At 38.5% G+C, this 23,377-nt stretch overlaps 1 protein-coding gene across 1 annotated transcript in view; it reads left to right on the forward strand.

Moving 5' to 3' along the window:
* The first annotated feature begins 560 nt into the window (after window positions 1-560).
* Window positions 561-23,377, forward strand: part of LOC125238104 — a 317,546-nt gene continuing 294,729 nt past the window's right edge. Inside the window, exon 1 of the mRNA XM_048145392.1 lies at window positions 561-689. The gene's annotated coding sequence lies outside the window, so the exon portion shown is untranslated. The remainder of the gene's footprint in view (window positions 690-23,377) is intronic.

A 23,377-nucleotide genomic window follows, 5' to 3' on the forward strand; every position in this document is an offset into this window, starting at 1 on the left:
ATCGTGATCAGTACACTCGAGCCTTAGATAATAAATAAAATAAATAATAAATAAATAAAAAATAAGAATAAAAATCATTTATTTCAGAAGACAGGTTCCATAATATGGTTAGTAGCTCTAAAACTTAGATAAACGTGTAATCTCCTAATATAAACAGGGATTATAGATCCATCATAGGCTCACATCTGAAGGTCCTTCCAGCTGCATAATGTTGTATGCACTGAAGCTTACTTCAAAGCCTTGTTCATCCAATTAAAAGCACATTTTCTCACATCACCAATGAATTTCACGTGAACAAAGAACAAATTTACCAATACAGTTTATTTATTTCTATCGTTATTTCATAAAAGTTCATATTCGTTTAACATATCACAAAAGAAAACTTGGTAGAAGAACGTTTAAATCTAAACTGTTTCACTCAACAACAAACTTATATCTAAAATACAACCAAAAACTTATCAATCTAAAGTTGCGAATCCATTGCGCGTGGCAGTTACTCGACGCCATTTTGTTTTAAGTGTTGTGATACGGAGGGTAGTTCGCGCATGCGCGGTGCGGCGTAAACACCGTCTTACGGGCAATAATTGTACGCCAGTCGCCGCGGGCGGTCGTGTCGCGCTGTGTCGGATCGTGTGTGCCGTGTGGTCTATTACATTGTCAAACTGTGGATTTTTCCTGTGATTTTTAAGGTAGGATACTATTATTTTTCTTTATATAGGTTATTTATGTATAGTTGTATTGATATTTGTGTGCGTGGACGTGTAAATAAATAATGCTATAGGTTGGTGTATTGACGGCATGGATCGGTTGTACGTTGAGTCATAAGACAATGTGTTCGGTCTGGTTGATTGAAAGTAACTGTAAAACATTTATTTATAACTTTTTGAAAAAATCAGTTATTTTGAACTGGAAATAGAGTTGAATTGTGTTATGATTTTCAATTAAATGTAAATGTTTTATTACATTTATATATTGTAGTTACGTAAGTATAAATTAATTGTGTTTTCATATATTTAAGAAGTCGCTAAAACAAAAAAAAAATATTGCATAAAAAAGGAAATCTAATATTGAAATTTCGGCACAGTGCAGTGACCCATAATTCAATGATGTAGGAATCTTTTTTGCCGCCCACACGTCTAAACTTGCCAAGGTAAATACAGTTTTGATTTCTCGCAATAAAGATTGAAAATAGAATGGGACCTTTTAATAGGTCTGTCTGGTCTGTCTGGTCTATATACCTACAAGGATATTGAGGAAGCATAGTAAAACTAATATAATATTGCGGTTGTGTGTTGTGTTGTATGTAATATTGTCTTTTCGGTTAGTTCGACTCATCAAATAAAACCATGAAAACGGATTATATCGTGTTTTATGAAAATGTGTTGATCAGTATGACTATGACATGACCCACATATTGAACTGTCAGCGTATGGTCAAATATAACAGCTTCACACAATATAAAGTACCTAACCTATGTACCTATTTTTGTGCACATGAATACTTCGTGAATTCAATTTCCTTTACTTGACATTATTAAAAATAAGTTTTCACCACAGCAACTGGTAAAGGCTTTCTTTTTCTATTCGAAAACAGATAGTAAAATTGCATTTTATCCACAAGAGTGCGAAGTAATTTCATACAAATTTTAACTTGATGTCTTTAGCTGGCTGGTAGGATTTGCCTATAAATTTTAATGATGATTTTGAATCATAAATATTGAATAAATTTATGGATTTGATTTAGTTTGATGTTTTATAGTCAGTATTTTGTTGGGATGGTGAAAATTTTTGTGTTTCACTCGGTGGCAAAGTTTGTTTAACCTTCGTGCCTTGAAACCCTCGCAATGCTAAAGTTTCCTCTTTTTGAAACACTCGCTACGCTCGCGGCTCAATACTGGAATCTTTCGCTTGCTCGGATATCAATATTGGCATGTGCGGTTAAACAAGAACTTTGCCCCTTTGTAAAACAAATAACCATATTTTGCAAAAAACTTCATCGCCATTCTCGCCGACTGTACCTTTCTTTCAACCGTCATAGTCTACTGTTCTCTTAGACGTTCTAAAAACCCCTTATGGGGATGCGACGTTTCATAACAGAGTTCCTATGACCACCTTTCTGCTCCATCAGATCAGCTCTATGATACCATAATATTGCAATGTCACATGATTTACATGTGTGTGCAAAATTTCAGCTTCAAATCACCCGAAGTGGGTCAAATTTAGCTTCTACATTTTGACGTGGTTTTGATCCAAACTAACATACTAACAAGGGAAGTTGAATAATATTACATTACTACAGAGGCCGGGGCAACCCCATTTCCCGCCGAGGTATGTATAGTGCTTTTCTCAAACATGGTATGAAATAAATAAAGTCTACTGAAAATAGTAACTTTGGATGGCTGTATCTCCTAAACGGTGCGTCGTAGCGCAAAAATAATCGAATTTTCGTTCCCCTTTAATGTCCCGTATACGCCAATAAAAAAACAAAAAATTAAAAAAAAATTAAAAAAAAAACGAAAAAATTTTTTTTTGTATGAAAACGCACCCAAAATCAAATATTGTCTAGGGCCCGTACCAGTTGCAGTCGGCACGTCTATAAAGCCCCTTATAGTTTTTTTTTTAATTGGCTAAATACCTGGATGTTATGTCACAATTATCTGTGTTTGGAAATTAAAAAAGAAGACTTTGCCGGCCTTGGCCTGCAAGGTTTGTATGAAATTCCATTATCTATCAATAGTCCTAGCCGCACCTGCAACGTCATACTTCGCTGCCAATTATAAGGCACATAACATCAATATTTCATACCATGTTTGAGAAAAAGCTTGTAAAATAGAAATTATATGACATCCTTAGATAGTTTTCAGCTAGTGATGTGTAAGTTGCAGAAACTTTCAAAAAAATTTTAAATTTCTTTAAAAATTCTCGAAACTTTCACTAAAAATAAAGGAAATTTAAATTTATAAAATGGAAAGTTTCCATCCATAATTGTCCATACAAAGTACGGATAGTTTCCGAAGTTTTCCTATGTGAAAATTTCAGAATTTTAGAAACTTTCCGTCGGCACATCAGTAGTTTTCACATTATTCGATCCGATATCGGATGTAGGACCGATAATATATCCTATACCTATATTAAAGTCGCTATCTCAGAAATCTGCCTTTGACATCCTTCTTAAACCCGATATCGGATCGGATAATGCCAAAACGCACTTACACATGAAAATGAAAATGAAAATGAAAATGAAATATTTATTTTTCAAGTAGGCATATTACAATGCGCATATGAACGTCAAATAAAGCTACGCCGGCTCTAACCCTACGCCTCAGCCTCGAGAAGATTTCAGTCCCCCCTCAGTTGGGAGGGGGGTATCCACTATGGGACCGGCAAGAAACTCGGCGGGCAACTTCTTTTCAAAACATTACATCTTATAATTAACATGCATTAAATAACAATATACAATTTAACATGCAAAAGTATTCATCAAAGAATATGAACAGACTAGGTACTCTATGGAAATCAATTTCAATAAATTATATTATTGCTTAATAATACGTCGTTCTTCTTCAGAGAAAACATATCAAATTGTCATAGAAGAAAAAGATAATATGAATCTCAATATCATTAAATATGTAATTTACCTACACAACATAAAATATAAAATATTTGATGTGCTTTCTTATCTGAACTGTGTCCTCTATACATAATACAATTATTTTAATTGCTATTCGTTTTTTGTAGTTTCTGGTTCGGGCCATGCATGTTTGTCTGTCAAATAGTCCTCAACTCTGTAATAAGCCTTTAACATCAATGATTTTTTTAAGTAGTTCTTAAGAGCTGGGAGGGTAATCTCAAAGCAGTGTCAGGTAACTTATTATAAAAATGAATGCATTGCCCAACAAATGACTTCTGTACTTTACGGACACGAAACTTCTTTATGGCAAGCTTATTTTTGTTTCTAGTGTTATAATTATGGATATCAGAATTCTTAGTGAAACAGTCTAAATTCTTAACAACATAAATTATACTATCATAAATGTATTGGGAAGCTACAGTTAAGATATTAATTTCTTTGAAGAGTTCTCTTACTGATTCACGTGTTCCTAAGTTGTAAATAGAACGAATGGCTCTCTTTTGTAATACAAAGATAGTCTGTATGTCAGCTGCTTTGCCCCAAACCAGAATACCGTATGACATTACACTGTGAAAATAACTATGATACACTAGGCGAGCTGTCTCAACATTAGTCAGTTGCCTGATTCTCCTAACGGCGTATGCGGCTGAACTTAATTTGCTTGCTAGTTTCTTTATATGAGGACTCCATTGTAGATTTTTGTCCAATGTTAAACCAAGAAACAGTGTTGTATCTACCATCTCTAAGCATTCATCATTCAAAAGTATTTTTGTATCGATTGGTTTAACATTCGGCAGAGAAAATCGAATACATTTGGTTTTCTTAGAATTAAGAAGTAAATTGTTGACAGTAAACCACTGCAGTACATCAGCTAACGTGCTATTAATTACATTGTAATCCGTAGATTTTCGGTCAACATTAAAAAGCAGTGATGTATCATCAGCAAAAAGTACTATTTCACAAAAGTTTTTCACTATACATGGCAAATCATTTATATAAACCAAAAACAGGAATGGACCTAAAATTGAGCCTTGTGGCACTCCTAATTGGACTACAGTCCCGCTAGAGCGAGTTTTGTTAACAACTACTGTTTGTGTTCTATTGCTAAGGTAAGAAGACATAAAGTTTAGGGCATTTATAGACAAACCATAGTGTTCTAATTTCAAAATGAGCGTTCCATGATCTACACAATCAAAGGCTTTTGAAAGATCACAAAATATGCCAATTGCATCACAAGAATTTTCCCAAAAATTATATATATGTTTAATGAGTACCGAAGCAGCATCGGTCGTGGAACGGCCCCTTGTGAAACCGAACTGTTTGCTTGTAAGTAATCTATGTCTGTTGAAGTGTCCCAGTAGATCATTTAACATTAGCTTCTCAAAGACTTTACTTAGTACAGGAAGTATTGATATGGGACGGAAATTGGTTATATCACTCGAATCACCCGATTTAAAAAGCGGTATGACTTTGCTACATTTCATAAGATCTGGAAAGGTGCCTTGTGAAATTGAAATATTATATATTACGGCCAAGTAAGGTGCTATTATATCTATGACATGACTAATTACTTTAACTGATGTTCCCCATAAGTCTTCCGTTTTCTTTAAATTGAGTGACTTGAATGTTTTAACAACTTGAATGTTTTAATAGAATAAGCCTCACGAAGACTTATGTTGTGGATACTCAGAAACGATAGGTATATATAAATGTTCTTCTTCTTTCTCGGTTGCTCATGGCTGAGGGTCGCGACCACATGAGGTCGTTATTAAACACTGGCAGGCCTTCTTAACGCTGTCCACCCAGCGGGTCGGTGGACACTTCCCCGTCCTCCATCCACCATGCCAACCATAATGCGTTTCTCTAGGTTTTCCGGCTCCCGTCTGGCCACGTGTTCAAAGTAGTACAGGATTCGCTGGAGGCATATGACAGACACATACATATTTAAATCTAACGCTGGTGGCCTAGCGGTAAGAGCGTGCGACTTTCAATCCGGAGGTCGTGGGTTCGAACCCCGACTCGTATCTCCCAATGAGTTTTTCGAAACGAAAACAAATGTCATTTGATATTTGCCAGTCGCTTTTCGGTGCAGGAAAACATCGTGAGGAAACTGGACGAATTCCAATAAGGCCTAGTTACCCTTTGGGTTGGAAGGTCAGATGGCAGTCGCTTTCCTAAAACTAGTGCCTACTCCAAATCTTGGGATTAGTGGTCACAGCGGACCCCAGGCCGGGATAACGCAAGTTGATGTGACATATTAAAATATAACCGACGCAGTGCAATGCTCTCTAAGTTTCAAAGTTTTTATTGTATAAGAATCAGGCAGGCAATTATGGTCGCGCGATGAGTGATAAAATAGCAGGCCGTCCCTATCGCACTATTTGTAAGTGCGATAGGGACGGCCTGATATTTTATCGTCTATCGCGCGACCATGCTTCCCGTGCAGGTTACATTACAGGTCGAAATATACAATTACACATTCAGTTACACTGAGACTTTACCTTTTCAGGCATATATACATTTATAGCTAAACTTAAATATAAATATTATTACAAGTAACTTAAATAATCATTGACTGAATACAAACATTTCTCGATAAGCCACAGTTTTACGTTTGACTTAATTACTATAATTTGACTTAAATCCCGTGTGGTGACGGGTTAAGAATTTCACCACCCCCTTTCTTCCCGTGGGAGTCGTAGAAGGCGACTGTGGGATGTGGGGTAAATTGTGGCGTAGGCGAGAGGCTGGCAACCTGTCACTGCAATGTCACAGTTTCGTTTTCTTTCAACCCCTTATTTGCCAAGAGTAGCACTGTAACTTTAGCAGTTTCATGTGCTCTGCCTACCCCTTTATGGGAAACAGGCGTGATTGTATGTTGTATGTTGTATGTTGACTTACACTTTCGCTACCAAGAACCCGACTGTCGGGCACACCGCTCATAGAAGCGTAGCCGATTACATGGGGAAACCCGTATGTAGCGAAAATGTCGTAGCGCCGCGTAGAGCCCGGTTTCGAAAGTGTTAAATAATTTACTACCTTCGATTTGACCTTAACTACCAGTACAACTTATACAACCCTTGTTTGGGGTCTTTAGAGTAATCTGCAGTTCTTAACCCAGCTTACTGTCAGTCTAAAGGGTCAGTCAGGCAGACCCGAGACTTTAGTCGACATTCCTAAATAAATGCAGTCTGATGATGAACTCCTAGTGTACTGTGTCACCACCTGACCATTTTTAACCCCCGACGTAAAAACGACGGGGTGTTATAAGTTTGACGTGTCTGTCTGTCTGTGTGTGTGTCTGTCTGTGGCATCGTAGCTCCCGAACGGATGAACCGATTTCGATTTAGTTTTTTTTGTTTGAAAGCTGAGTTAGTCGGAAGTGTTCTTAGCCATGTTTCATGAAAATCGGCCCATTATGTCGCGGTCGGGGGCTTTTTCAAAATTTTAATTTTGTGGTTATTGGGTCTTTGCTCAATTTATTTAAATTATTTAATATCTTACGCACTTTTAGGTTTAGTTTATTGACGATGCATGTTGCGGATTTTCCGTTGTTTTACTTTTTGACGAAGCTTGTACCTAATAACGAAGTTTGTATTCCCCTGATGACGCCTGCGTTGCGGATTTAAGAATATGGTCTCCGAATAAACTTTAGGTATATCTTTACATAGTTATTGTAGAAAACTTATTATACATATAGCTGTAGATAATATAACATTATATAAATGCTTTGCGACGACGCAATATAAATTGTAATTGACCCCAAGGACTAAAACAGTTTACCCTTCACCCTTACCACGCTTGTCATTGACACGACACTGCCATAATTATTTGATCACATGTGCGTAAATTACTTTTTCCCTCACTAGCTCGGAAACACGTGTTTTGTCCTTTAATACCATCGGGTAAAAACGCATTTTATCCACTAGTGGGTAAAGTAATTTGACCTTGAATAAAGTCAAATTAACTGCTTTAAAATTGATAAAAGTAGGTGAATCTAGTAATGAAGATGATTTACCACCTGTGGAACTACTGGAAGCAGTGATAAACGCATTTTTTGCGTTGTAGTTTCTTCGCTATAGTGAGGGGAAAAGTTTTGTGTTACACTCGGGTGCAAATGTATTTTACTTCTCGTGTGTTAAAAAACTCGCAAGTTCAGGATTCTATTCTCGAACCACTTGCTTCGCTCGTGGTTCAACTATAGACTCCTTTCACTTGCTCGTTTTCCAATTCCACACTCGGCGTTAAAATACAACTTTGCCCCCTTGTATAACAAATAACTATTTTCTATTACGTACGTTTTAACCCCCGACGCAAAAACGACAGGCTGTTATAAGTTTGACGTGTGCATTTTCTTTTTCATTTTCATTTTTCATTATAAACTGAACGGTCCCTAGTTAATTTTTCTATACTTACTACAGTTTTCCATTTTCTCAGCCACAAGTATATTACTAAATTGCAATTTAGAGGTGAACGTATTACTTAATATACAATATATTCATATTAAGGTTACGTCAGTATTGCGTGCCTTGCCCCGGACTTGGTTACCTAGATGGACTACAGAACAGTATACAGCTAATGCATTTATATAAGTAACTGCTTTAAGGTTGTAGGCGGATTAAAAGCGTGTTCAGGGTACGTAGTCAAATAGTGACCGCTTTCCATCAGGCGGACCGTATGCCTGTTTGCCACCGACGTGATATAAAAAAAATGCACAAACGCTTTCTAAGGCACTGGCCCCACCGCGAGTAGCGATGAAAAAAGCCGGAAAATTCCCGTTTTTTTCCATTTCCTTTGGTTTTTTTCAGAAATTTATGGAAAAAACCGCGAATGTTTCGGCTCTTATTTTTCAAAAAAAAACATGAAATATGAAAGAAATTTGTCATTGTTTGGACGGACACATACCAGATATAGAAATCGGTTATTGCCCGAACGATTTTATAAATTAATCTTTATTCGGGCGAATTTGCACCTACAAACGGGCTACACCGACGACATGGAAGCAGAAATGACTGAAATACAGACGGTCAACCAAATCTTGGCACTAAAAATGACGCGAAATTCTAATTTTCTATGGGAATTACATTTTCAATAACTTTTTAAGTGTCGTCGATGATTCCGCCAACTTCAAGGTTTAAGAAGGCACGCGTTTTATGAAGACAATTCGCCGGTGAGCCCTATATTTTTCAAATTAACCGCCTTTTTTACTGCCAAGGTCAGTTGACCGTCAGTACATGATGAGAGTGAGAGTGATTAATAGAAAATTAGTATTCTATTAATCACTCTCACTCTCATCATGTACTGACGGTCAACTGACCTTGGCAGTAAAATAATGTATTTGTTTTTTTCTTAAAAAACCCGAAAAATACCGAAAAAAACGAAAAATTCATAAACTTCGGGAAAAATCATTAGATTTTTTCCGGTTTTCTCAACGCTAACCGCGAGCTAGTAAGCTATGAGCTATTTGCTATAAAAACTAACAAAAGATAAGCACTCCCGTGCAAATAAAAGAGATTGATAGCTCACCGCTGGGCGAGTAACTATAAACGTCGCCGTGTTTCTTTTATTTACGCGGGAGTGATTATCTTTTGTTCGTTTTTATTGCCGATAGCTCATAGTTTACTAGCTCGCGGTGGGACCAGTGCCTATAGTATGATAATCGTAGCTGTCTATCGCTCTTCCCTATTTGCGCGACAGAGCCAGATTGCGTTTCGATCGCTACGAAGCCTCAACGATTTGTTACTTCGGTTAGGCCGGCAGATCTGACACGAGGCAGAGGGGTTCATTGAAACTTACATAAATTACTTTTACTTAACTGTTTTTTATTATTCATTTTATTTTTATTCAAGGAGTACCAACAGCTATTTGGCCCATTTTTTTCAAAGGTGTCCACCCCACTTTTTTTGTAACATGGGTATTTTTTACGCGATTCATACTCAGAATAGGAGAAAAAAAATGTCCCAAGATTTCCATACATTTTTCGAACCTTCCATTCCGTTACCGCCATACAAAATGTATGAAAAAATGGTAACGAAATGGGAAAAAAACCTTGGGACACTTTTTTTCTCCTATTAGAGTTGAAAGAGCTCGCGATTCTGAGTGGAAACCACATAAAAAATTCCAAATCCAAAAAAGAGTGGGGTGGACAACTTTGAAAAAAATGGCCCATTTACATAAAGAATACAAAAAACCGGCCAAGAGCGTGTCGGGCTACGCTCAGTGTAGGGTTCCGTAGTTTTTCGTATTTTTCTCAAAAACTACTGAACCTATCAAGTTCAAAACAATTTTCCTAGAAAGTTTTTATAAAGTTCTACTTTTGTGATTTTTTTCATATTTTTTAAACATATGGTTCAAAAGTTAGAGGGGGGGGGACGCACTTTTTTTTCCTTTAGGAGCGATTATTTCAGAAAATATTAATATTATCAAAAAACGATCTTAGTAAACCCTTATTTATTTTTAAATACCTATCCAACAATATATCACACGTTGGGGTTGGAATGAAAAAAAATATCAGCCCCTACTTTACATGTAGGGGGGGTACCCTAATAAAACATTTTTTTCCATTTTTTATTTTTGCACTTTGTTGGCGTGATTGATATACATATTGGTACCAAATTTCAGCTTTCTAGTGCTTACGGTTACTGAGATTATCCGCGGACGGACGGACGGACGGACGGACAGACAGACATGGCGAAATTATAAGGGTTCCTAGTTGACTACGGAACCCTAACAAACATAACAAAGAGCCAATTAAGTACATGAACTCACAGGTAATGTTAGAATATAATTTTTAAGAAAAAAAAAAAACCCCGCCTTTGGGGTTCTGGTGAAAGCTACTTGCGAATATTGGATTATGTAGAAATGTGTAGGTATTTTTTAAAACTGCTTTTAATGCTTTAATTATTTCATGGCAACACAAATAAATATACGCATACCGTTAAGGTTTGAGGAGTTTCCTCAATCCCTCATGACTCCGATTATAAGAAATCGAAGCTTGACAAAATTTGACTTGAAAACTCAATATTCTTAACAAACACAACTAAATAAATGTCACTGTTCTGAACTTAAATGCATGCTATTCTTATAAAAATACCAAAGTCACTATAAGTGTGCCGTTCAGATTTAAGGAGTTCCGTTCTGATCTTCATCAGCAGTTCCACTGCACCAAATGTCACTGTTCTGATGGACGTAAGTGCATGCTGTTCTTATAAAAATATCATAGTCACTATAAGTGTGCCGTTCAGATTTGAGGAGTTCGGTTCTGACCATCATCAGCAGTTCCACTGCACCAAATGTCACTGTTCTGGATGTAAGTGCATGCTGTTCTTATAAAAATATCAAAGTCACTATAAGTTCTTATAAAAATATCATAGTCACTATAAGTGTGCCGTTCAGATTTGAGGAGTTCGGTTCTGACCATCATCAGCAGTTCCACTGCACCAAATGTAACTGTTCTGGACGTAAGTGCATGCTGTTCTTATAAAAATACCAAAGTCACTATAAGCGTACCGTTCAGATTTGAGGAGTTCGGTTCTGACCATCATCAGCAGTTCCACTGATTTTCAAAATCTCAAAATTTCAAAATCGGTCCAGTAATGACGGAGATATCGTGGAACAAACATAAAAAAAATACAGACGAATTGAGAACCTTCCTTCCTTGAGAGATTTGAGGCGGCGGTTAAAAATAAAAAGATGTACAATGTGATGATGCTTTTGGGCGTTTTATGTAAAGTGACCACTTTTTACTAAGTTGTGGCCATATACGTTACTTACTTAGAATTAATTAGCTAGATTGAGGTTAAGTCAGTCGTAGGGCTTAATGTATACATACAGGGTGTTCCAAGACCATGTGACAAGAAGGGAAAGTACCTTAAATATCGTAGATAGGGTATTTTGCGGGTAGGATAGTAGTTTTTAGGGTTCCGTAGTCAACTAGTTACCCTTATAGTTTCGCCATGTCTGTCCGTCCGTCCGTCCGCGGATAATCTCAGTGACCGTTAGCACTAGAAAGCTGAAATTTGGTACCGATATATATATCAATCACGCCGGCAAAGTGGTAAAATAAAAAGTGTAAAAAAATGTTTTGTTAGGGTACCCCCCCTACATGTAAAGTGGGGACTGAATTTTTTTTTCATTCCAACCCCAACGTGTGATATACTTATTGTTGGATAGGTATATAAAAATGAATAGGGGTTTACTAAAATCGTTTTTTGATAATATTAATATTTTCGGAAATAATCGCTCCTAAAGGAATAAAAAGGGCGTCCCCCCCCCCTTTAACTTTTGAACCATATGTTTAAAAAATATGAAAAAAATCACAAAAGTAGAACTTTATAAAGACTTTCTAGGAAAATTATTTTGAATGTGATAGGTTCAGCAGTTTTTGAGAAAAATACGGGAAACTACGGAACCCTACACTGAGCGTGGCCCGACACGCTCTTGGCCGGTTTTTTTATGTAATAGGACGCAAACGAGCAGACAGGTCGCCTGATGGTAAGCGATCACTGCCGCCCATGGACACCCGATACACCAGAAGTGTTGGAGGTGTGTTGCCGGCACTTAAGATGGGTGTACGCTCTTTTCTTGAAGGTTTGAAGGTCGTATCGGTCCGGAAATACCACTGGCGACAATTCATTCCACAGTTTAGCTGTGCGAGGCAGGAAGTTTCTGGACAAACGCACAGTTGAGGACTGCCAGCCATCTAAATGATGGAGATGGAAATGGTGTCGCGTAGGGCGCTGGCGGAAAGAAGCGGTAGCTGGATTAATCCGAACAATTCCTCGGAGCACTCCCCGTTATACATGCGATAGAAAATGTAGAGCGAGGCCACATCGCCAAGCAGCGCCAAGGGATCAAGTTGAGGATTGCTGATAGGAATAAGGGATCGTTTTGCTGGGCACGAGAATCCAAGATTTCGTATAGATCTCAGGGTACCTAAAGTCACAAAAATTCAGTAAGGTGTACTCGGGTAATTCCGAACGTCAAAAACCGTCGGTAAATTCCGTAAAGGGACCATTATTACTATGGAATCACGGGTGATTATCATTTGAATTTCGGAATTATCCGATTAACGGCATTACCCGAATACACCTTAATACTAACACTAGTTTCTTAGAGAAATTAATTGTATTTGACTTGAAGAACCTTAAAGTTATAAAGCCGCAACACATGAAGCGTTTTGATAGCGTAGCGTTAGCGGAGCGGAATGCGCGCTGAATGCGCTCGCAATCCGCGCTCATTTGTTCCCTCTGGCGTCCGCTGGGCGTCCGGGTTCGTCCGGCGCACCGCTATCATTGCGCTCCGCTAACGCTCCGCCTACGCTCTCAAAACGCGCATGTGTGGCCGAGCTTTAAGAGGATACGGTAGCGAAAATGCTAAAATGGAAAGGAGAAGTCCTTTCAACTTGGGAATTTTAGTTAAATATACAAGTGTTATTAACTAGATTTATCGAAAAAAAATTGTCCATTAAGAACAACTCTGTCAAAAGATATTTCAAAAAAATCTTTAAAATCGAGGTTCCGCTCTCGACTCTTTCCTCCTTCAAAACTTAATCAATCGGAACAAAATTTGGGAATCTGAATAGCAATGAAATAATCTATGTCGGACCGTTTAGCTTTTTTGGTTAATTGTTACCAATCTTGAGTATCACACCTTTTTTTGCGCCACAATGAAAAAGGCCGTTTTTCAAAATTTTTGATCGGCTCTAGAGTCTTTAAAAAGCAGAATACCAAAAAAATCAAAACGGTCCGACACAGATAAAAATAATAACAATCTTTGTTGAATAAATCATTGCTCTATCTTCAAAAACCAGGGAGGAAATAGTCGAGAGAGTTTGTATGGAGAATTGACCCCTATCGTATCGTCTTAAATTGAAATAGATTATCATACACGAAAGAAAAACCCACAAATTTGTTTTGTTCCCTAGTTGTATAACCTAAAAGTTAACGGAAATGAATAAAAACAGGTTGTAAAACAAACTATACTGAAAATGTAGGACAGGATGAGATTAAAAAAAATCTAATTGAAATAGCGTTCGAAATGAAACCTGGAGAGTGGATTTCTTGTAACAACAAAGCTTTTTTTCCATTTTCCTTGTTTTACTCTATTTACTATAAGGTATAGCGGGGCAAATCTCGACTAGGGTCAATTGTAACTAGTCCATTTTTTTCATTATTACACTATGATGTTGAGTTCTACATGTATCCACTGAACACGCCTACCATTTATAACCGGCGGACACTCTATTTAATAATGCAAACATTGTAAAACATGGAAAAAATGGACCAGTTACATTAGTCCCCCAGTCGAGATTTGCCCCGCTTAGGCTTACTATTTCTAGTTTCCCTGAAGAATTTCTCAATTAAAATTTGAATTCCAAATATTGAGCGATTTCAACATTCTTTCGTGGCTCAGGGTGCCTAGCCAATTTCACTCCTTATGCATATCGTAGCCACACCTCGGACACTGGCGATCAAATATATGAAAGAGGCGCGTTCCTAGCACACAGTCTAAGCTCGTGTAGGTGAACGCGTACCATGCTTGTATGAGTGACATATGACAGGTCGACTGTTCGCGTTTTTGACAGGCGGTAACCGTGAGGTAACCGAGAGACCGGCACTTTCAGCGGGGAGCGGGAGTGGCCATACTGTACGATAGTACTCTTTATTATACTGTGTCGTAGGACTATCCCTATCGCTCTTGTGTAGAGTCAATTCTCCATACAAACGCTCACGACTATTTCCTTCCTGGTTTTTGAAAATAGAGCAATGATTTTTTCAGTATAGATGATGTTTTTTTTACGCACTAGTGCGAAAAGTGGTTCATTATATGCCAGGTCGAAACTTCGGAGGTCCATCTGTACTGAAAAACGTCATACGATACACGTGCCAAAAGGAAATTCGTAACTCGTGTCGATTTAAAACTTGTATCGTAATATACTCCTTATGTACTGTGTCGGTAACCTTCCCTAATAACTTTTGTTTACAGGTAAACCACCTATGCTCTGGTCGTAACAACATTTTATATGGAAATTTTTGTTGGATAAGTCTTGCAACAGCGGGCCGATTTTTGAGTCGCACGCGTTCGAATTCAGAAAATTGTCACTGAAAATAATAAGCAAGTCACCGTTTTCAACCGGTATTTAAGTGACAAAATCCCGTATGCGAGATTCAAAAATCGCCCTCCAATGTTCCCGGGAATATCATCGCGCTCATCTCTCAGAATTATACAAAAGGAATAAAGAATTACGAGCACTCAACGAATGAAGTAGCTTAATACATTTATCATTGCGTACCTGTCTTCGGGGCTTATTGTTTTGAAGGGTTCTGGGGTAGGCTTGTGTCGTTCACGAACTATGAACTGTTAGGAATAAAATCCCATCAATGACCGAAATGAACTGAATCTTTCCGTGCTCTGTGAATCGGTCTTTGCTTATTTAGTTCAGTATAGGATCGGCGAGCGCGAGTGGTTTGGATCGAGAATGAGTGTGTGACTGCGTCGACCGAGAGCGAGAGCTACTTAGCTGAGTAACAAAAAAAAGTCAAGTTTTCATATTAAACTTCGGTTACTTACAACTTTTCGGTCCGGAATGTTACTATCTGTGGACTATTCGTATAATTTTGACACTATTCGGTCCCATTCGTTCTGATCTTTCCGACCGCAGTGGTCGCTGGTCTGGCTGAAGTAAATGAGCAAAAGACCTAAAAGAGCGAACTAGTTCGTGGGAGCGAATGAACGAGATCGGAGCGTTCCGATCAACGAACGAAACGGCACAAGCCTATTCTGGGTCTTCTGGGTACGTAGCCAAATGTACAAACGCTTACTAATAATACCGTTAACTTATCGTCTCTTTTTTAACCCCCGACGTAAAAACGACGGGGTGTTATAAGTTTGAAGTGTCTGAGACGTCTGTCTGTTTGTCTGTCTGTCTGTGTGTGTGTCTGTCTGTGGCATCGTAGCTCCCGAAGGGATGAACAGATTTAGATTAAGTTTTTTTTTGTCTGAAAGCTGAGTTAGTTGGAAGTGTTCTTAGCCATGTTTCTTGAAAATCAAATTTGTTTTTTCAAAATGTTAATTTTGTGGTCAGATTATTTTGAAAATGTTTACAGTACTAAGTAATAATTAATTTTGCGTCCGCAAAACCAAATTTTGCATATACTTATGTATTTCAGAAGCAAGCAATAATTATTTGATTTAATTCTCCATTCATTGCGTGAAATCATTAGTAGCAATGAATATTTAAACAGATTATCTAATAATTATTTAATTATTATTAGATTATCTAATAATTTATTCATAACCCTATATATTTGTTTAAAATGGATTTGGTTTCCCAATTTAACTATTTCATGTGGGTACAGTCAGCAGCAAAAGTATCGAACAAGGCGTCATAAGCCGGCGCAGCCAAATAGCACTAGACCCTACTCATAGTGTTGTGTTCATGCCGGTGAGTAAGACTCCCAGAGCTCAACGAGGGTGCGGTGTGCTGGTGATGGAAGGATCTACGGAACTAATTTGTTCCGTCTATTGTCCTTTGAGTTGTCGGTATCCCGAACCCTCTTTAGAGCTTGTACACTTCTTTTTGCTGTGTACTTAACACAGCAAAAAGGAGTGTACAAGTTTCTAATGGGTTGGCAACGCGCATGTGACACTCCTTGAGTTGCAGGCGTCCATAAATTTCGGTGACCGCTTTTTATCAGGCGGACTGTGTATGCTTGTTTGCCAACGACGTAGTATAAAAAAAGCCGAAGTGACAATCGGTGACGCTACGTGGCGTTCGAAACGCAATCTGGCTCTGTCGCACTACAGTCCCCGTAGCCTTATGTCTATCTCTATCGCTCTTGCGTATTGGCGCGACAGTGTCGGATTGAATTTCTGCGGCGTTTGGCGTCGCAGACATGCCATTTGGCTTGGCTACAGGACCTGGGTATGTAGCCAAATGCACAAACGCTTGCGATAATATCATAGATAGATATTAGATAGATAGAAGATAGAATACTCTTTATTGGCACACCTCAGCAAAACATACAGTGGAGACAAAACAAATGATTATAAATAGAGGCAGACAACAGGCGGTCTTATCGTTAAAGAGCGTTCATTATCGTAGCTAGCTATTTCTACACCCTGTTTTTATTGAATTCTGTTAACTTTCATTGAATTCCGTTAACTAAAATGTACAAACTTTTCGGGAATTGCTGACATGTGGATCACGTCTCCGATTTTGATAAAAATTGGTAGACTGATAGAGTCCATGATGCTGAGCAAGATTCACTAGGTTTCCCAAAATGTCCCAGGTAGTTTGTATAAAACTTTCCTTTTTTGTTACCGAAAATGTATAGAAATCTGTTAACAAAAAAACCGGCCAAGAGCGTGTCGGGCCACGCTCAGTGTAGGGTTCCGTAGTTTTCCGTATTTTCTCAAAAACTACTGAACCTATCAAGTTCAAAACAATTTTCCTAGAAAGTCTTTATAAAGTTCTACTTTTGTGGTTTTTTTCATATTTTTTAAACATAGGGTTCAAAAGTTAGAGGGGGGGGACGCACTTTTTTTTCCTTTAGGAGCGATTATTTCCGATAATATTAATATTATCAAAAAACGATCTAAGTAAATCCTTATTTATTTTTAAATACCTATCCAACAATATATCACACGTTGGGGTTGGAATGAAAAAAAAAATCAGCCCCCACTTTACATGTAGGGGGAGTACCCTAATAAAACATTTTTTTCCATTTTTTATTTTTGCACTTTGTTGGCGTGATTGATATACATATTGGTACCAAGTTTCAGCTTACTAGTGCTAACGGTTACTGAGATTATCCGCGGACGGACGGACGGACGGACGGACGGACGGACGGACAGACAGACATGGCGAAACTATAAGGGTTCCTAGTTGACTACGGAACCCTAAAAATGATGGTTTCATACAAACTATCTAGGACATTTTGGGAAATCTAGTGGATCTTGCTCAGCATCATGGACTCTATCAGCCTACCAATTTTCATCAAAATCGGAGACGTGATCCAAATGTACAAACTTTTCGGGAATTGCTCAGCTACGATACGATTTCGTTTGCTACATAGCGTGAAGCGTAAACAATTGGTATGTTGGATATGCGCTAGGTACTCAGCTTTCCTAACGATTTTTTTTCCATTGGCGATTATATTTGTGCGATTGTCATTTTGGTTAGGTCTATTAACACAGTAATTTTTCAAGGTTTATGACGCTGACTGTACCTCGTTATATTGCAGGTGCTTTCTGTGGTCTTCTCTTATTAGTGTAGGTTTTGCAATTATATATATGTACAACTAGCTTTTGCCCGCGGCTTCGCTCGCGTTAGAAAGAGACAAAAAGTAGCCTATGTCACTCTCCATCCCTTCAACTATCTCCACTTATTAAAAACACGTTAATTTGTTGCTCCGTTTTGCCGTGAAAGACGGACAAATAAACAAACACACACACTTTCCCATTTATAATATATTATTAGTATGGATTTATTTATTTAATTATTACAATCAAAGGTAAGGTATATGTAGAATAACTGATTGAAAAACGAAGTTTAATTTTGCTTATTGGTGAAAAGTAATTTAAACTACTAGAAGTTTTATACGGATACATTTGGTTCTACCGTGTTTTATCTGCCGTTTCAGAATGTCATATAAAATGAGAAAAAGATTCCAATGCATGAGCAACTGTTCTATGCATTTCTTACATGTATATTTAGATTAGGAATTTCATGTTTTGCCTTACTCCAAATACTCTCAGGTACCTTTCTTACAATTGTCTCGCTCAAGACTTACGTAATTGTCAGTACACAGCGCCTGGCAACCGTCCAACGTCGAACTACGCTAAAAACGCAGCTTTTAGCTCGCTTAGATAACACCAGTATGCTATACTAAAGACTAACCCCCTTATTCATAAACGTACTCTAAAGTTATCAAGCCGATAAAGTTCGTTTGTCCTTTTCTATCACACATAGACGGCTTGGATATCTAGTACGTTTATGAATAAGGGGATAAGTAATAATAAGACAAGTATGCTATGCTTGCAAATTATGTGGTAAGCATTCGATGATAAATGGGCGTTTTCCAAATTAAATCCCGAATATCGAATTTCACCAGATCTGGATGTGTTTTTTTTATACTACGTCGGTGGCAATCAGGTATACGGCCCGCCTTATGGAAAGCGGTCACCGTAACCTATGGATTGGTTTGGGCTCATTCTTCTCAGAATCACGAGCTGATTCGATCCCGACGATAAAAAATGTGTCCTAATTTTTTGTTCCTTCCGTCACGATTTTAGTACGAACTTACTACGAGCGTGACGTATTGGAAACTCGAATTTTGTATGGAAATTTTGGGACACATTTTTTTTATTCTCGGGATCGAATCAGCTCGCGATTCTGAGAAGAATGAGCCCAAACACGTCCAGATCTGGTGAAATTCGACATTCGGGATTTAATTTGGAAAACGCCCAAATACGAGAGAGCGAACGCTCATCGCTCGGCGGCGAACTATAACTCGCTCGCGCTTTTATTTACATGGAAGCTACAATCTTTTGTTCGTTTCTATTGCCGATGTCTCATCGCTTACTCGCTTCAAGTTTAGGACGTACCTAAGGCACTGGTCCCACCGCGAGCTAGTAAGCTACGAGCTACCGGCTATAAAAACGATTAAATAAAAGATAATCACTCCCGTGTAAATAAAAGAGACACGGCGATGTTTATAGTTACTCGCCCAGCGGTGAGCTATCAAAATCGCCGTGTCTCTTTTATTTGCACGCGGGTGCTTATCTTTTGTTCGTTTTTATAGCCGATAGCTCATAGCTTACTAGCTCGCGGTGGGACCGTGCCATAAACACGAACAAAAGATAATCACTCCCGCGTAAATAAAAGACACGGCGATGTTTATAGTTACTCGCCCAGCGGTGAGCTATCAATATCGCCGTGTCTCTTTTATTTGCACGGGAGTGCTTATCTTTTGTTCGTTTTATAGCCAATAGCTCATAGCTTACTAGCTCGCGGTAGTCTGACTGTTTGACTGTTTGTCTGTCTGTCTGTTTGTCTGTCTGTCTGTCTGTGTGTGTGTCTGTCTGTGGCATCGTAGCTCTCGAACGGATGAACCGATTTAGATTTAGTTTTCTTTGTCTGAAAGCTGAGTTAGTCGGCAGTATTCTTAGCCATGTTTCATGAAAATCGGTCTTCTGTGTCGCTGTCGGGGGTTTTTTTCAAAATTTCAATTTTGTGGTTAGGTTATCACATTATCCGTTGCGATATCGAATGTCGGAAGGATTTCAATGGAAAAAATCCAAGATGGCGCCTGTAATGTATGGGATATCTGTCCTACATCCGATATCGGATCGGATAATGTGAAAACATACCTTAAGGGGCTTAGGTACTAACTGTCAGTGTGCCGCACTATAACGACCTATCTTTACGTCGTGACTTCTTAATCTTTGGTTTTAAATAGCTGCATCATTATTAAGTGCGAAGCAGCAGGGCGGTAGCAGAATTGAACCCGGGACCTTCTGGCAAGTCCACCACCGACTGTTTTTGCAACCTTACGTAATATTGACACGTCTGCAGCTGGCGGCATGCCAGACGGGGACTGCGCTAAACTGTGACGGTATCCAGCTTTTTATGCAAACCGTACTTTGGTTTTACGTAGATTGTTGAAACTAATGCATATCGCGTTTTGGACTAAGAGCCCTGGCCCCGTAGCCGAATGGCATTTCTCCGACGCCAAACGAAAGCGATACGCCGCTGGCTCTGTCGCGCCAATACGCAAGCGCGATAGAGATATATCTACTAGCGCTTCGTTTCGTGAGCGTTTCGTGAGCGATTGTGCCATTCGGCTAGCCACCCAGGTGCCGTAGCCGAATGGCATTTCTGCGACGCGAAACGAAAACGAAACGCCGCAAAAGGTAGTCTGGCTCGTCGCGCCAATACGCAAGAGCGATAGAGAAATAGATATCTACGAGCGTTTCGTTTCGTGAGCGTTTGTGTCATTCGGCTACGCACACAGAGCCGCTAGACCTAGGATGCATTAGGGTAATTTCGAAGCACAGAAATGCTCGGGTAATTTCGAAAAGGGAATCTTGATATGATGGAAATTATGGTGTTTTTTATGTGACTTTCGAAATTACTCCGATGCATCCTACCTAATTTCCAAAAAAATGCATTCTATGATAATAAAAAATAGCCCGTGTGGTGACGGGTTAAGAATTTTACCACCCCCTTTCTTCCCGTGGGTGTCGTAGAAGGCGACTGTGGGATATGGGTTAAATAGTGATGTAGGTGAGAGGCTGGCAACCTGTCACTGCAATGTCACAATTTCGTTTTCTGTCAACCTCTTATTTGCCAAGAGTGGCACTGAAACTTGAGTAGTTTCATGTGCTCTGCCTACCCCTTCATGGGATACAGGCGTGATCGTATGTATGTATGTATGTAACCAAAAATCGTCTTTCGGAGTAGTGCTTCAAAGTTTGTTGCGAATTAGGCGTGTCACCGAATGAAGCGAGTTTACCCTACACATAACGATATGTCGTAAATTGTCTTGTGATTTTATGTGTTGTCGGTGTCCATAGGCAACGGTAACTCCGAACCAAGGGCGGTCCAATGCTTATTTTCCATTGACAATGTTATTAAACAAGGAAAACCCTATTTCTGCAATAGAAGCTGAAATATCGCAAAATCCTTTCCAAATCCAATGTCACAGCGACATTAAAATCGTCTGTACAAACCATCGAGAGTCGTAAATTAACCCCCTAAGTAGCAGGAGGAGGGTTAAGAATGGAATTAGTTTCTGAAATGACTGTAAAGTTAAGCCGTAAATAGAGAAATTCGTTTAATTTGTTGAAACTAATTAAAATATAGGCCTATTTATCTCGGGATGAGTTTTAAGATTAGGTAAAATTAGTTTAATGTCCTATATGTAGGTACATATACACACATCTTTTTTTAATGCTTTAAGTAATATAAATTTGTGTTTTTTAACAACATGGAAGGATGAAAAATAAATGCAGATATTGTTTTTAGTGGTAAATGTTAACTTTTATACATACATACATACATACATACAATCACGCCTGTATCCCATAAAGGGGTAGGCAGAGCACATGAAACTACTAAAGCTTCAGGGCCTCTCTTGGCAAATAAGGGGTTAAAAGAAAACGAAACTGTGGCATTGCAGTGACAGGTTGCCAGCCTCTCGCCCACACCACAATTTAACCCATATCCCATAGTCGCCTTCTACGACACCCACGGGAAGAAAGGGGTGGTGAAATTCTTAACCCGTCACCACACAGGCCAGGCAGGCAGGGTTGCCTGTGTGGTTAACTTTTATATACTTTTTAAATTAATTTTTGACTTTTAAAACAACTTATTGAACTACATTATTGAAGTACAAAAGTTGCTCATCATGCATTTTTACATTTGATTTTGTATCTAAGTATTCCTATTACAATAAAATTAAGTTAGTAGATACAGTTTCATTTACAAAGCTTTTATTTGCTCTATTTGATTCGATAATCATTTCAAAGGGCATTAGGTAAAAAAAACAACCAAAAATTTAAGAAAAACAGTTTTATTCAAAGTCTAGATCACATATTATCGGGATTCAAAGTTCAAAGGTAAAATTCAAAATTAGGCCACTTTTACACAAGTGCCACCTACAAGCGCCTCTCCCTTTTGACATCTCCTTTGACCACATTTACCGTTCATCTTCTTAAAACCATCAGGGCATTCTGGTGTCTCTGGCTTGTCCTTCAGATTAACATAGTCCAAGTACCAGTAGTCATAGTCCTCTGTAGTTGTGGTTGTCGGTTTAGGTCTCGGCTTCTTCTTCCTTTGGTCGGCCTTACCTTGCTCTTCGTAAACTAAACCATCTTCGTTGAAATTGATGTATATGTTCACCGTGTAGACATTCTCGGGGTCGCTACTTCTTGAAGCTGATTTTACTTCGTCTTTTAGCTTTAGATTTGGGGTTACAGTTGTGGGTTGTGGCCATCCGATGTTAACGGGTGGTAAGCTTACTACGTGTGGGGTAAAATCTTGAGAGCCTTCTAGCGACGAAGCTATTGTGCTGCTTACAACATTGACTTGTTCAAAGATCGCTCGGGAGCTTTCGCTTTCTTTAGTTTTATCCTCAATTTCGAGGACTTCAGTTTTTTCTTCTTTGACAGGTTCGATTTTTTCTTCAATTTTTCTAGGATGATTTCTTTTGAAAGTGCGCGCAGGAGACGCGGTTACCGCCATAAGGCATAGTGATAAGTATAGAATGCGCATTGTGTTGTTGGATTATAATGCGTGGAGGGCTGTCGGGAGTCTATATATACTTGGGAACGGGTAGGGTGACCTTAAGATCCAGTTGGGAGCAAAAAATAGCACTACACGTTTGAATTATGTATGGATCTTTAAACGACCAATTATTCTTTATAGGCTTTTTAAATAAAGATGCACTCTTGTTAGTATAAACAAGTTTGTGATATAGGCTGCAAAAACGTAATTTTAGTGAGATAGACTGCGCTATTTTTACTTTATCCCATACTTGTTCGTAATTAACTGTTATAATGTATGGAATTAATTGTGTGTTTTTAATCTGATAAAATTACAGTGAAGACAAAAGCTTAGTTCTGTAAAAAGAAAACAAACAAAGGCTAGCCTCCGCCAATGCAGGGTTTCGTCATTTCTTTAGTATTATGGCTGTATGCTAATGTAAAAATGTGTGTCCGATGTATGTAAATTATGCGCAAA

The sequence above is a fragment of the Leguminivora glycinivorella genome, chromosome 22, assembly GCF_023078275.1.
Source record: "Leguminivora glycinivorella isolate SPB_JAAS2020 chromosome 22, LegGlyc_1.1, whole genome shotgun sequence".
In the NCBI taxonomy this organism is placed as follows: Eukaryota; Metazoa; Arthropoda; class Insecta; order Lepidoptera; family Tortricidae; genus Leguminivora; species Leguminivora glycinivorella.